This window comes from Lactuca sativa, chromosome 4, assembly GCF_002870075.4.
Source record: "Lactuca sativa cultivar Salinas chromosome 4, Lsat_Salinas_v11, whole genome shotgun sequence".
NCBI lineage: Eukaryota > Viridiplantae > Streptophyta > Magnoliopsida > Asterales > Asteraceae > Lactuca > Lactuca sativa.
Window position 1 is genome coordinate 254695882 of NC_056626.2, and position 16673 is coordinate 254712554.

Sequence of the window (16673 nt, forward strand, 5' to 3'; positions counted from 1 at the left end):
CATGACTTAAATGAATTAAGAATAAAAATAAGCGTAAAAATAAAATGTTAGATAAAATCGATATCGATACATAAAGACGTAGTGGTCGTGGCAAGGTTTCTGAAGATATAAAGAATGCCGAAATCCGAGTTATAAAGAAGAAGTTATGACCTGTCGAAGTTTCGCGACAGAACCGGTATGACACTGCGTGTGTAAATAGTGAATTTACGTTAGAGTGATATTTAGCCTTAGTGATCTAAACAGAAGTCATAGAGTTCGTTAAACCGAGAGCGTGCATAAGAAGAACGTCTAAATTTGACATCATATCAAGAAGTTATGATTTTTCTAAGTTTCGACTTAGCGTTATGCAGCCCAAAGTTTGGATATGAGATCGAGTTATTTCTAGCCGAAACAATCTAAACGATAATCAAATATCTCGTCGATAGTAGTCCAACGGTAAAAAGACAGACGAAAACGGACGTCAGATGAAGAAGTTATGAATTTCTAACGGAGTTTTCCTTTCCCGATCTACTAAAAATATTATAATAAAAATAAATACAAAATTCGCCGACGGAGTCTAAACGAGAGTTGTAGAGAATAATCTCACTTACGCGTGGATATAAAGAACGTCAAAAACGGAGATCGTATGCGAGAGTTATGATTTTCTGAAGTTCGAGGCACCCCTCCCAAAGAGGTAGCGCCCCGCGTTCAGTGCTTGGCTCAGGATTGGCCACGTCGATACTGACTCAACGGATAATGGATAGGATTAGAACCCCGCTCCTACGCGTCGCGTTTGAAGGGAATGCCTTGCGTTCGAGACCAACTCCAACCCTATAAATAGATGTCATGGGCTGCTGAGTTTTAGTGCTCAAAATCTTCTCTCTCACTCGTTATTGCCTCGTTTTGCGTGCAAGTGATACCCCGAAGCCCCGATATCATTCCTGAGACCCGAAGCAAGCCCCGAAGCCCCGAGGATCCCGAGAAGTAAAGTTTTTAAGCCGAAACTCTGCCCGCGAGAAGCACGGTTTTTAAGAAAGCATCTCGGTTTCACTAGAGAATACTACTCTTAGAGCCGTAATGCTGTCCGATCATCTTCTGATCAAGTGAGTGCATAGTCCCTTTCACATACACAATTTTAATACAAGTATTGATGAATGTATTATATATATGATATGAGTCAGTGTGTAGTCGCTTTCTGATAATACACATACATGAGTTATACTCTATGAAATATGTGCTATGTGATTATATACTTTTTGTTATGCAGTATGAGTATTGAATGAATATGTTATGCAAGTTTTAAGCTGTATACACACAATTATATTTTATCTACAAATATGTTGGGTAGAACATGGGTAGATAGTGATGTGTGATGAAATAAAAATGATGAGAGGCCTTGATGTGATTGTGATCTAGTCGTCCAGCAGAATATGGATGACGACCACAGACTTTTCTAGACAGTTTAGTGGAACGCTGGCAGACTCATAACCTGTAGGTGTAGTGAACTTGGGTGTTCATTTGTTGTATTCTATCCCCCTCATGGTTGCCTTAGGACATTCATTGCTGAGGAAACCCTTTGCAATAGTGTCCGTCTCGATTAAAATCCTATATTAGGTCCCTTGTAATAGTTGTTGTCATAGGGACGTAGAGTGAGGATAACAGGAATGGGTAATCGAGTTATTGTTGGTTGGTGAAATTAAATATAACTATTTACTGTGGGTTGAAAACCCTATATGCTCACTGGGCTCCCAAGCATGACCCACTCAATTTCTTTGTATTACAGGTAGTGGCGCGAGAGCATAAGTTGGGAAAATTGTGAAGATGTTTTTGTTTATAGACCAGTAGTTGTGTATAACTGTGTAAGGTCTACGTTTTATTGTTTATGCTTTTGTGTCTGTATCAGAGCATGACATCCGCAGTTTTGATATATAATGAAAATACATTTCTTTAAGAAATGCTTTGATAAATCTTATTTTATCATGTAAAGTTTTGGGGACAAATTCTGCAACTCTTTTAAATCAATGGATTTACTCTGAAATTATTTTAACAGCATAAATGAAACCAGTTTTTTCTGGCCGTGATTTTGGTGATGTCACAGAGGAGCACCATGGAGTTCACACAAACATCGTTTCTCGTTTTTATTTAGTTTCTCTGCTTGTTGAGCAACATCTTGATTGGTAGCAGAAGTTCCAACATTTTGTAACACAGTAGGAGAACGGACATCGTCAACGATGCATTTCCAGAGTTCCTCATCGATTCCATTCAGATAGTCTTCCATTCGATCAACCCTTTGATCATAGAATTCTAGAATCAACATAGGATTTTTTGTGGATGAACCGAGAAGATGAGAATATGAAGTCATGGTGTTCATGTTAAAATTCACCATTGTTGTACGGAAGAGATTTGTGAAAAGCTTAAAAACTTGAGATATGATGGTTAAGACTTCCAAAAATCAAACATCCAATACTCGATTTAACAAACAAAACGCACAATTGAATCAAAATAGATGATCTATAATGATTTTCATAATCAAAAGAGTGGAATATTTTGAATCTAGAACGAGACTCAAAAACTTTTGAAAAATCGAGAAAATAAGATCACACATGAATGAATTATGCTTTTATACTAAACGTATTTGTTATTTGATCGAGTATGTAATCATAAATCAGAGTAATGAATGAATTAAGAACACACGGTGTAAATATGATATGTTTGGCTCGATTATGCTCTTGAAGAATACAGAGGAAAATAGAGTACACGTGTTCAGACTCATGAAGATTACTCTAACTCTAGTATCCATCCCCTATTTATAGGGAATACAAAAGCATACTAAAAACACACAAGGGACTAAGTGTTACAGTTTCGAAACTAACAATGCCCCTATGCAAACCACACAAACTAATTTTCGACACTAAGACTCACTCAGATAGACTTCGACATGTCACAGCTACATTCGACCTCAACATTCTCCCCCTTTGTGAGAAGTGTCGAATCTAAGTCATCAGCATCTGAGCAGCAAGGTGTAAAACCTTCCGAACGTCCATATACCACAAATTTATCTTACGTAATTCAACTTTATCTCCTTCCGAATTGTTCTTACAATTCATGATATGAACCAGTAAATTCGTATATTGAGAATTCATATATCTTTGCACATTTTCAACCTTGAACAGAAACTTTTTAATTTTGATGTTTTTGTTCTGTCCAACAAAAGCAATTCCCAGGGGCTTCAAACAAATTTCTCCATCATCATAATTCTTCAAGTTCTTTTCACCTTTTAAAAATGATTGTGGGACAGAGATTTGTTTTCCGATTGTAAGTGCAAGCTCCACATCCATCATTACAAGACAATCATAGTAATTGTCTAAAAACAATTTTATATGAGCAAATTGAAGAAGAAAATCTTATTTGTTGGTCGGTTGTAGCTTCGAAGTTTCCACTCCTTTCAAAACCTTTGGAACATTGATGAGATAATTTAGATTCATCAATGGGAAGTCAACTACTGAGAAATCGAATGCTACATTGTTAGCTCGAACAACATGATATCAAAAATTCTGTAAAAACTCCTTCAAACAAAATCCTTGGAAATGATTAGCACTCTAACTATTTTGACCAATGACCAAATCCCTTTTTCCCTTTTACCAAGGACTGCATGGAATCTGAGCTTCGACTTTCTAAATTCTTCATTGTCTTCAAACTTATCAATAATTTGATATTTTAAAGAGATGAACATCATTTCTTTGATGGCAAGTCTAGCTGATTGAAATCTAAGTTTTCGATATCATAGCTCTTTTTGGGAACTTTGGAAAACTAATGCGTAACACCATTGGACACATTGGCCTAAATTGTTTCGTAGTTGTAATGTTTCGATGGATCACCCTTATCAAGACCAGGAGGATCACCCTGTCTTTGTTGAAGTATGCTTTGAATTTTCCTTTGGTTTTTCCATTTCCTGCTCCAATGCCAACTTTTTCTCTTCAACAGTTGATTCAATCAAAGTACCCTTTCCCTTTTTCAATTCTTCTTCTGAAGGTTGAACCTTCGAACTTGACCCCGCAACAGATGATCCAATGAGAACACCTTTGGTTAAAGGTTTCGAGGTTATGTTTGTGGAAGTAGTTGTTGCAGATACTGGAAATGTATTGGGAATTTGTGTACTTGACACTTTTCCAACCACTTTGCCTTGTTCTGAATTCTTTGATGCACCCACCCCCTTATCTCCCCTTGCACCCCTGTGGAAACAGGCGAGGCAGTCGTGGCATCAAATTCACCAAATTAAGTAAGGGACAAAAATCAGCCTTCATTCAAGACTCTAAAGAAGAGAACAATAGTGAAATGGATTCTTGAGAAATAGTTGAAGTTGGAGGAATAGCAAGCTTCGAAATCATTTCCTTCACTTCTGCTAAGACACTTTGCAGATGTACGAACTCTTTAGAGTTGAGAGAAGTGTGATACTCAACTAGCTTTGTGACCGCATCAGTAATTATATCTACTTTAGTATGAAGATTATAATAGTTTTGATCAGCCTTTGCAATCTCCTTCATCATTTCTTGTCGAAGTTCTTCGATTTTTAAGTTGACATCCTCTTGAACTTTCTTGATAGCTTGAACAAATAAAAGATGACGTTCCTTGGAAACTGTTCGTAAATCTTTGACTTCAGAGTTAAACATTTCAAACTGAAATATCACCCAAAGTTCATTGTTTTTATCCATATGATCCATTATTGATTTCAAGCGACTTTCTTGAGCCTTGAGAATTACATCAACCTCGATTCCAGTAACATTGTGTCGACTTTTAGCATCAGCATGAAGCTGGAGTAAAGAATTAAGTTTACGATTGAGGATCTTAAATTGCTTACCAGAGATGAGAATATGATCTAGTATTTCCTCCTCTTTTGGATCAAACTGAGGATCAACAAAAGATACACACACATCATCACCCTCTGTTGTAGTATCAGGAATAGATGATGGACCTTCAATAGATTACGAAGGAAACAAATAGGTGATAGGTTGACTTAGGATGTTATGAAAAGTAGGTGAAGTAGTGGATTGCAGTAAAGAAGTCGAAACAAGTGAATTAAATGGTGGTAACGAAGTACTTGTAACAACACAAGAAGTTTCGAAGGTAGATGATACAATGATTGAATCCGAATTACCTTGGGCTTGAGAAATCGACACCCCATCACCCTTATTGACATTTGTGTCCATATCCAATATGTTCGCAGTGATGCCTGAAGTTCACACCTCCTCAGAAACTGATTTGGAATGCGAAACTTCGGGTGGTATGACCGTAGTCTGTTGAGGGATAGATTGTTGTGAATGATCACCTTGATTGATGTTTGAGTCCACATAATATGTTTCCACATTGTTACCAGAACTACCATTCGCCTCGAAAGTCGACTTGATTGATGAGCCCCTCGTTGGTGATGGAAAGCCCGTATCAGTATTTCAAATTGGAGATTGAGACTTACCACTATTATCGTCATCTGTTTCAAGAACCACTCCATCTAATGAATCAGTAATTTTATTTTGCTTCTTCTATTTCTTTTGAATCTTCTTCACCATGTCATGAGCCCTTCGCTTCTTAGATGTTGGAGAAATCGGATCTGGAATTTCACGAATTTCTACACCTTTACTATTGAGTTGAAGCTTATGGATCCTCTTGGTAAAGGAAATACTCCTGGTAGGTGATTTCTCATAAACTTTTTCGAAATCCGAACTTTTCGGAGAATGATGAGGTCTGTGAGCCATTTTCTTTAGTCGCTTGAGAACACTAGACTTCGAAGGAATAAATACCTTTGCCGGTTGAGAAGTCTCCTCTTGAACAGACCGAACAACTTCCTTTTGAATAGGAATGGGATCACGTTTCGAAACATTAGCCTTTTTATCCTTCTTTAGTATAGACTTACTAACAGGCGTCGACGGACTAACCTGAGTACCTTAACCTTTGTCACATTAACCTCTTTTGCCAACTAAACTCCAGTCTCAATCGAAGGATTTATTGTTTGAAGATAAGCAATAAGAACTAGATTAGCAGGATCTACTATGCGAAGCATTGCATCAGATATCCTTGCAATATTGAGAAAATTTTAGGAATCATCATCCACAGTCTTGGGACATTGATACAGAGCAAACTCATCTTTAGAATCATCAGTAGGTACCAAGATCCCTTCCTTTTTCGTGCACAAACTGCAAAATCAGACTATAGTAACAAGCACAAGAGACTCCATTCACCACACTAATGTTTGCAATACTGTTTCCAAACTCTTTCCATAGTTGAGTTGCATAATCAACCTGTAAATCCTAGTATAATCCAGTAACCATTGCAAAAACTTCCAGTTTTGCTTTATCCAAACCAACAGTTCATCCTGTCAAGCGATGAAGAAAGATACCAAAAAAGTTCCAGATGCAAGGCAAAGATGATTTATTGAGATCACTCATTCTGGTAAGAGGTGGTTGATGACCCATCTCGTTGAACATATGAACCACCTATTCATTCGTAACCTCATAAAAAGGTCCAACATTAGGAATGTTCAAGATTTGGGCAAATTGCTTCTTGGTCAATTTGTACTTCTTCTCATTAATCAATTGGAAAGTAACCACTTTTGTAGTATTGTTAAACACTACAATAGAAGCAGCAAGCGATAACCATGTCATTGGAATGGAAAACGATGCCGACATAGCAGTAGATAAAATAGAGTGATTCAAGGAAATGATGAGCATCTTCAGCTCTTTAGGATAAACATCAACATTCAGTTGAACCCTGTAATTCGTGATTTGAATCTTCAAGAGTGGTTATGATGTTGCGTCATCCGTGGTTTAAGATGGATCAACGTGAACTTTGGTAGCCGTCATTGTTAGTGTTGAAGGTTTTTGAGAGTACAATGGTTACAAAGAAAGAAGATTTGGGAAATCTTTAAATTGAATGCATAAAGTTTTAATCAGATCATTAAAAACCCTTTTATAAATAAACCCCAGTTTGAATTTGAAGAGGTTATGCATTCAGATCGTGACACGTGATGCCTTGAAAATTGGGCATATTGTCGTAAAAGTAGCCACTTCACAAAAGTGATGAGTACTTTTCCTTGAAAATCATGAAGCAACCAAATTGTCACATCAATCTGTCATTTCACTTGTCCCAAGAAGATATGAACCGTCAGAGAACCGCCGACATGGAGGTTGGGCTCTTTTGCTTTTGGGTTACAAAGCGAAGTCATATGCCAAACCTTTCGAAATCATCAACCCGAGTTAGTATTACTCAGAACCTCAAGGATATCGGTGTGCGCTTATGTGTGCCAAAAATTACGATCAGATCAAGATAAAAAAAATTAGATTTGTGATGTCAATGAAAAATTGACATAAATGTAGTAAAATCCCAGGCAAAGATGGATTCGTTCAACATCAAGAGAGATGCCGAACAACTTGTGTGGTTTCCCGTGAATTACAATCGAATACTCATAGAGGGGTATCAAAGGGCAAATTTTGAAAGGATTCGTAGGTAGGCATGAATTTTGTTACATATCACAACTCAAAATAAGTGTGATAAAATGTAAACAAAATTACTTGTTTGACCAGTGTAGTTAGTGACAAGTGTGCTTTGGAAAATATATGAAGTAACGAAGTATCAAACAGATATTCAGACTGAAATCATATTCCAAAAAAAATAGTCTTGGATCTTGTTGGGTAAAAATCGCGTGGGTTTCGAACATTTTAGCAAGACCACTAAAAACGAAAGAATATGATTTTGAATATCGAAGTGAGGTACTAAAACAAATGTTTCGTTGCATTCTTGAACAAAATATCACCGTCAATTCCTAAAAGATTTTGAAATGTGGGGTTTCACCATAATCACGGTCTCATGAATCCGGATCATAAACACAGACTTCGTACATACTTAAATCCTGGGTGGTTAGAACCAGAGATCTCTTGTGTAGCAGCTGGTTCCTGGTACGTATTTAAATTCAAGTAATTTTGTATTTTACTCTGGGACTCAGCGAGTTGGAGGCTCAACTCGTCGAGTAGACTCGACATTATGCAGGGGTTTTAGTGACCTACTCGACGAGTCAGGGGACCGACTCGACGATTAGAAGTTGTCTGGATGAAAACCTAATATTTAGGGTTTGCACCCTATTTAAACGACTTATCTCGTCCCAAACCAACCTTCATCGTCCCTCTCACTTCCACAAGACCCTAACTCGAAACCCTAGCCATTTATTGAGTGTTCTTGAGCTTTGTGGTGCCATTTTTGTGTGTTTGAAGTTTGAGGAAGAGAAGGAAGCTTGTGAGATCAAGAGGAAGCAAGAAGATCCAGAGGCTTGGGCACATTTCCAGCTCATTTGAGGTATAAAGTTGAAACCTTGACCATCTAACTCTTAGATCTCTAGTTAGGGCTCATTTTTACCCCTTTCATAAGCTTTGTAAGGCCATATTTGGGATTGGGTATGTATCATGGGGTTACACTTCGGATCTGGAACCATTGAGGGTTCCCATGGCATAAAGGTGCCAATTTTATGGCCATGGGAAGCCCATGCATCTCATAAACCTCTTTTCTTTGCTTTTTGATCCAAATACCCCATGCATGGACAACAAGTTTGTGAATTTACGTATAATATGGACCCTAGGAGGTCAGTTCTATGGTTTGGATGCTTTGAGACCCACTGAAATCGATTGTATAGTTTTGGACAAAGAGAGACTCGGCGAGTCATTCATGGGACTCGACAAGTCGGTCGTATTTCCCATCAAATCCATCTGTTGGTGGACCAGATGCTAAGACAGGAGAACACTCAGCTTTCTAGGCTCATTAGGGACCTAGAAATCATGGAACTCGGCGTGTGGATGAACGGACTCGACGAGTTCAAGGAAATGTCCCAACCATATGAAGACAGACTCGACGAGTTCAAGGAGAACTCGGCGAGTCATAAACTAAACACCTTCATACAGATGAAGATGAACTCGACGAGTCCATTGAAGAAGGTCCCGATGTTCTGTTGAAGGTGAAATCGTCGAGCTCTTGCTAGACTCGACGAGTAAGGACAGGGTTGTAGCATTTTGTGGACGTGGGGACTCGATGAGTTGGTAAACCAACTCCGCGAGTCTAGTCAACCAGATCTTGACTTTGACCAGGGGTTTTGGCCTTGACTTTGACTTGAACCCTTGTGAGGGTTATGAGTATGAAATGGTAATTATGAAGGTTGTTGTGTAGGGATTGAGGAGTTGAGAAGAGTTGATTTCCATACTGAGAATAGTGCAGACACTACACGACATCAAGGTGAGTTACCTTCCAGTAGAAGTGGGTCTAAGGCACCAAGGTCGGCCGACTAGTAGTTGATTATAGTTGAGATGATTGTCTTTGTGATAATTTTCTGGTTTGCTACTACCTGGTATGTTTATGTGCTAGCATGATATGTTATATGTGATAGTGGTAGTAGGAGGGGAATAGTCACCAAGTTCGGTTGTTAGGACCGAAGGGTAGGTCGCGCATCCCAAATGTGCCTGACAGTATGATTATGTTATGATATATGTGGTAATAGTAGTAGGGGTGAAATAGTCCCTGGAGTGCGGTTGTTAGGACCGATGGGTAGGTCAGCACCCCAAAATTGCTTGACATGGGTAGGTCGGCGCCCCAGAATAGCCAGACAGGGTAGGTCGGCACCCCATAATGGCTAGACAGGGTAGGTCGGGCACCCCAAAATTGTCTGGTAGTATGTGTGCTATGCGATTATATGGTATGTGGTATGATGGGGGAACTCATTAAGCTTCGTGCTTACAATTTTCAGTTTTGTTTTAGGTACCTCTTCGTCGAAGGGGAAGGAGTCGACGCGGTAGCAGCGCATCACATACACACACGGAGTTCCATATTTTGAGATTCATGGGACTGTACTCTGATTTTATTAATGTTCGATGTTATGATTTTGAGACATGTTTATTATGGTTTTATGGATTGATATGATATCGACAATGTTTTCAGTAAACGGTTTTATAAGTTACTTAATTAAAAACGAAAATTTTGGACTCAAATTTGGGATGTTACATCTTGGACATATGTCATTGTGTGTGATCATGTAAGAACATTATGGTGAAAAAGATTGGTTTGGGAAACAAAATGTACCTCTTCTATGAGTAGAACAAGTAGGAAACTCTTAACTTAATTGAGAAGAGTAAGATAGCTCAGTGACTATTGTGAATATAGCTTGATTGGGAAGGACTCCTCGTAATGAGAGATCCATTAAGGCTTCGAAACACAATGAGTCGTGGAAGCTTGGGACAACATGTTGCAACATGCGTCTAGGGAAACGTAACTAGTGCAAAGAATCGAAGATATATCTTTCCCTAAAGCTGCAAAACATGTACCACCAAAGGTCTTTGCTAATAAGTTGCACAAACATGTGAAGTAACAAATAAAATGCAAAATATTTTTGGCTTTTTTTTTTGAAAAGAAAATAAAAAAAATAAGAAAATCTTTTTGGTGTTTTTGTTTTTGAAACGAAATAACAAAAATAAGAAAATGTTTTTGATATATTTTTTTGAAACGAAATAATAAAAATAAGAAAATCTTTTTGATATTTTTGTTTTTGAAACGGAAAATGTAATAGACAAACAAAGTGTAAAGTACCGATAAAAAATATGTAATGACAAACGTGCTAGAGTAGCGAAGCATATTCTGAATCGGTCAGAGGATTTTTGAAAGCGAAGCATGTCGAACACTGAATAGTGAATTTTAACCTCTGAATGGATCAGCGAGATTTCGACATGGCGTATCTTTATATCGAATTTAGTCCTGGAACAGCATTCGCATCAATCATACCCAAGCCCAACAAAATCCTTAGAAAAGTTTTCTCAATCAAAGGTTTGGTGAATATATCAGCAAGTTGATCTGTGGTCTTTACAAAGTGAATTTCAATGTTGCCATCTTTAACACAATCTTTGATAACGTGATAGTGAAGTGCAATGTGTTTAGTCTTCGAATGTTGCACATGGTTATGGTAGATGAGAATAGCACTTTGTGAGTCACAATACAACATAATTTTCTTTATGTTGATTGCATAATCACGCAGTTGACTTTGAATCCATATGATTTGAGAAGTGCAAGATGCAGTAGCAACGTATTCTGCTTCTGTTGTGGAAATCGAAACACATGTTTGTTTCTTTGATTGCCAGATTATAAGCTTCCCGTCGAAAAGTTGACATCACTTGTGCTTTTTTGATCTAGTTGACAACCAACCAAGTCTGCATCTGAAAATGCTTGAATGAAAAACCCTATTTTCAAAGGGTACCACAAACACAACGAAACCGTGCCTTTGAGATAGCGAAAGATATTCTTTACAACTGTAAGATGAGGTTCCCTGGGATTCAACTGATACCTAGCACAATTGCACACAACAAACATGATATCAGGTCTACTAGCAGTTAAATAAAGTAACGAACCAATCATGCTCCTATACAATGTGAGATAAACAACTGGCTTATCCAACGAAGGACCAAGTCTTGTTCCAACTGCCATCGATACTGCAACTTTGAGCTATTCGTCATTCCAAACTTTTCAAGCAGAGTTCGAGAGTACTTCTCTTGATTGATAAAAATGCCTTATCTGGTTTGACGAATGTTTAATCCTAGAAAATTATTGATCTTTCCCATCATGCTCATCTCAAATTGAATCTTCATCATATTTTCAAACTCCTTCAACAAGTTAGGATCAGTAGAGCCAAAAATAATATCATCAACATAAATTTGAACAAGCATGAGATGATTCCTAATTTTCTTTCGAAAGAGAGTGGGATCAACAGAACCTTGATTAATTTTCGATGATTTTAAGAAATTAGTAAGAGTGGCATACCAGGCTCATGGTGCTTATTTAAGTCCATAAACAGACTTATCTAAAACATAACAATGATAAGGGTATTGTGAATTTACAAAACCGGGTGGTTGTTCGACATAGATCGCTTCTTCCAGCACTCCATTATGGAAAGCACAATTCACATTGATTTGATATACATTGAAATCCTTGTATGCTATAGAGGCTAAAAAGATTCGAACATCCTCGAGTCTTGCGACAGTGGCAAAGGTTTCTTCACAATCAATATGTAACGCTCCATTTCTGGTATGTGATTTAAATATAGTATTTTTCCTTTTTTAAGAGGTACTCGGCGAGTTAGAAGCCTGACTCGTCGAGTAGAGTCGGGACTTGCACGCGTTTTTATTTGGTGACTCAACGAGTCCATATTCCGGACTCGGTGAGTCCGCTCGCCTGGATGAAACCCTGAATCCCAGGGTTTGTACCCTATTTAAACGTCATTATAGCCTCCCACCCATTTCCCCTGTAAACCCTAGCCCCCATTGTTGAGCTTGAGTGTGTTTGTGCTAGTTTGGCAGCTTTGGAAGAAAAGGAAGGAAAGAATATCAAGAGAAGGGAAATGAGGTTCAGATTCTAGTCTCCATTTGCTGCAAATTTTGGTAATATAGTTATCACCTTGCTTATTATTCCTTTAAACCCTCTTTCATGTTTGTTTATGCTTCTCTTGGAATGTTGGTTTGAGTCAAACTCGAATTTTGAACTCTCCTTTGGATGGAAACCTTAGATCTGGACGTTATTGAACTCCAGGAGCTCAATATAGCCACCTTTATGCAAACATAGCCTTGTTCCAAACCCCAAGTGTTTATTGTTGGAGGATTTTGGTATTTAATCCCCATTCTCTTGTGCATGCACGTAAAGTTGGAAACTTTACGTGTAAATCCAGCCCTAGAAACTCAGATCTATGATTTGGAAGCATTGAAATTGATTAGAATCGACTGTATAGTATTAGCATGCATGAGACTCGACGAGTCGTTCTTAGGACTCGGCGAGTCGGTTCATGCTCAAGAACAGACTCGACGAGTCACAAACTGGACGTGTTCATATGATGAAGGAGAACTTGACAAGTTGTTCATACAACTCAGCGAGTCGGATGAAGTTAGACTCGATGTTAGTATAGAAGAAGAACTTGTCGAGTCTTTGCGAAACTCAACGAGTAGAAGCGGGTAGAGGATTAGAATGGATGATAGGGACTCGGTGAGTTGGCGGTCGAAACTCGGCGAGTCCGTTCAACTGAAAGTTGATTTTGACCAGGAAGTTGACTTGACCAGGGGTAAATAGTCATTTTACCCTGAGATTAGTTATCAATATTTGATTTAGTGTTTATGGGATTTGTAGTCGGGGAGTTCTGGAGCAGCATTCAGATAGTTTCATATTTATTATCTCAGCAGCCAACGTTACGAGGTGAGTTTCCTTCCAGTAGGAACGGGTCTACGGCCACAATGCCGGCCCATTTAGTCAACAGTAGTTCCAGACTTCGGTTCGATGCAGTAGTTTAGTGTGCTTGATGTCTTTGTGATTCAAGAATGTCTTTGTGTTATGTGTTTCGGACTTCGGTCCGATGCAGTATGTAGTATATGTGTTTATGGTAGTAGTTATGATTATGATATGCTATGTTCATTCAGTTTCCGAACTTCGGTCCGATGCAGTTTCCGGACTTCGGTCCAATACAGAGGGCAAGTCACTGGTTAGTTTCTAGACTTCGGTCCGATGCAGAGGGAAAGGCCCTGGTTAGTTCGGTACTTCGGCCCAATGCAGAGGGCAAGGCCCTGGTCAGTTTTCAGACTTCGATCCGATGCAGTTTTCCGACTTTGGTCCGATGCAGTTTTTGGATTTCGGTCCGATGCAGTGGGCAAGGCCCATTATATGTTTATATGTTATTTTATGGTATGTGGTACTTTGGAGGAGCTCACTAAGCTTCGTGCTTACAATTTTCAGTTTTGGTTTCAGGTACTTCCGCTAGCAAGGGGAAGAGCTTGGGATGATGACATGGCACACCCCAAAGTTACAGTTTTACCTTAGGAGTTTTATTTAGACATTTTGATATGATATTGATTTCAGTTTGATTCGATACATTTATTATGGAATTTTGAGACATGCGATACATGGTTTTGTTATATAACATTTGATGTTGTGGCTTTTAGTAATGTTAAAACAAAAATTTGGGTTGTATTTTTGGGATGTTACAAGTTGGTATCACAGCCTTGGTTTGAGGGATTCAGGCACACTTTCGGGTATGACTAGACTCAAACTAAGGAAATGGTAAAAGGTTTTCAAAATAAAATGTTTTCAAAAGAAATTTTGAAAAAAAAAACTTAAAGGAAAAAGAGTTTTTGAAAAAGAAAAAAACGTGTGGTGCATGCGATAAACCGAGCTCAAGTAAGTACTCCCAAATTACCCATACAGATTTATATTATGATTATCTATTCAGTTTCAGTAGAACAACATGCTAGAATAAGACTAAGGATCTAGGAGGATGCCTTATGTGCCTGTTATATGTGTTTCAACTTTATGAGAATTGCATGCTAGTATTGAGTAGGCCGCAATAGGATAGCCTGTTTAGGTTATGCCTGATAGTATGAGCTTAGCATTGTATGCTAGTACAGTTTCTCGTTATGAGGATAAATTTGCTTGAGTAGTTTCCTGTGTCCAAATGTTGCTTGCTTCAAGCTTTATGGTACTCTGAGTGATGGGAGTTAGCCATTAGGTGAATACGTCACGCCACATGTGATCAGGGTTGAATAATCTCAGAGTGCTGGATTTGGCCCTATTGCGCAGCTCTTGTCTGAGTCTAACCGTTGTAGGGATGAGTCTTTTACTCGAAGGATTATCTGAGCCTCGTCACATGTGATGGTATTCAGGTGATGGCTAATTGGCATTACAAGGTGGTCTTCAACAGCTGAGGACTGGTTTGGGCAGAGTAAGAGATTTCCCTTGGGCAAGCCTAGGATGAGAGTAGCAGAGATCAGTAGCAGTAGTAGTGACTTGGTGGACTCGAGGCAGTTCTTGAGGAAAGTACAGATAGATGTGGAAGGTAGTATGGGCCCGTACTACTGAAAACAGAGGATCCGTACTTGAATCAAGGAAGGATGAGATGAGACCAGGAAACTTGTAGTAATAGTGATCCCTAGAGATATATCAGTGTTTTTGACGTTTATCATGGTGCGTTTTCAGAATGGTGGTTTTACGTCCTAGGCCAGCAGTCGACGGTTCAGGAGCCGACGAGGGATCAGGATCAGGCTCGGGGGTCGAGCATCTAGATGAGCAGACCAGAGAGTTCCTCACCTCAAAGGTTACTTGCACCATACTTGAGTAGACTCCTATGATCTTTGGTTCGATCAAGGAGGGTATTCTAGAGCTGATGGACGAGAGGTTGAGCACATTCTGTGCTGAGGTGGCGGCCATGATGGGGTCGCGCACACTCACCTTCAGGGAGTTCCGGGCTTGTGGAGCTCCAGACTATCATGGGGCGCGGGACCCCAAAGCGAGTACTAGGTGGTTGGCAGATGTCGCCAACGCATTCTGCACCATCAGATGTCCCGAGGGGACAAGGTCAAACTAGCATCCTGTCTTCTGAAGGACAGGGCACGTGATTGGTGGGAGGAGATCGGGCATGTCATCGGGGATGACAGAGAAATTGATGCAATGACTTGGGCTGATTTTACTACCAAGTTCAGAGTTGAGTTTGCACCGGTTATTGAGGTGCAACAGTTAGCCAGGGAGTTTCAGGATCTCACCCACACTACAGAGACAGTGGCGGAGATTACCGCCAAGTTTAGGGAGAGGGCTCTCTCGTTCCTCAGTATGCAGCTGATGAGGAAATGAAGAAGGCCCGTTATCATGAGATGTTGTGGAGTGATATCCACCATTTTGTGAGCCGGTCCAACTGTAAAACGCTGGATGATATGATTGATGGGTTTTAAGCATTCTAACACTTCCTAAGTGTACATGCAACCCTAATAAACCTTGAATCTATGTTTGTCTAAGATACATGCAAATAATTATTTTTCCAAGGCTTATATCCTAACTAGCATGGCATGGGGAACTTGAATCAAATAAAGCTAGTAGAAACACTTACCATGTAGTTGTAGTTGATTCCTTGGAGTTTTAGAGCCTAGCACCAATAATGTGGATGCCTCAAATGAAAGTCACAAATCACCACAAACTTGGAACTTTGAGAGAATAGTCAACCTTCTCTTGAAATCGGCCCTCACCTCAACATGTGTCAACTAGTGTGATTTCAAGAGCCAAAGCCTCCTTTATATAGTGTGGTGGATTAGGGTTACATCCATGTAAACCCTAATACCCATGTCTCTTCATTTCCATGAGATCCATGGGTTAAAGCTCCATGGAGTATCCATGGACTTCTCCATCCAAGCCTAGCCCATTCCAAATAAGCATAAGCCCACACTATATAAATATAGAAGCCCATATTTAATTAGTAATATCTTTGATCACTGAATTAATCCTAGATTAATTATAGATCACTACTAATTAAATAATATGATCTTATATTAATATATTAGAACTTATAATATATTAATAAATCATAACTTGTACTATTCTCAAATATTATCCATAAATTGTTCGGGTGAAGTGCAACCCAAATGGACCATGCCGGGTCAGGTCAAGTATATACCAAATATAGTTATGGGCTTAGACACTATATCCAACAGTCTCCCACTTGGATAAGTCTAGTAACTATATTTGCAAGTATAACTTCAGGAACCGATCCGCAATCGTAGCTCTTTAAACTCTGTTGAACTAGAACGCGCCATTTAGATAAGTGATCATATAATCCTCTATTCTAGATATCAGCCGGACAAACACATGGAACATTGTCTTGT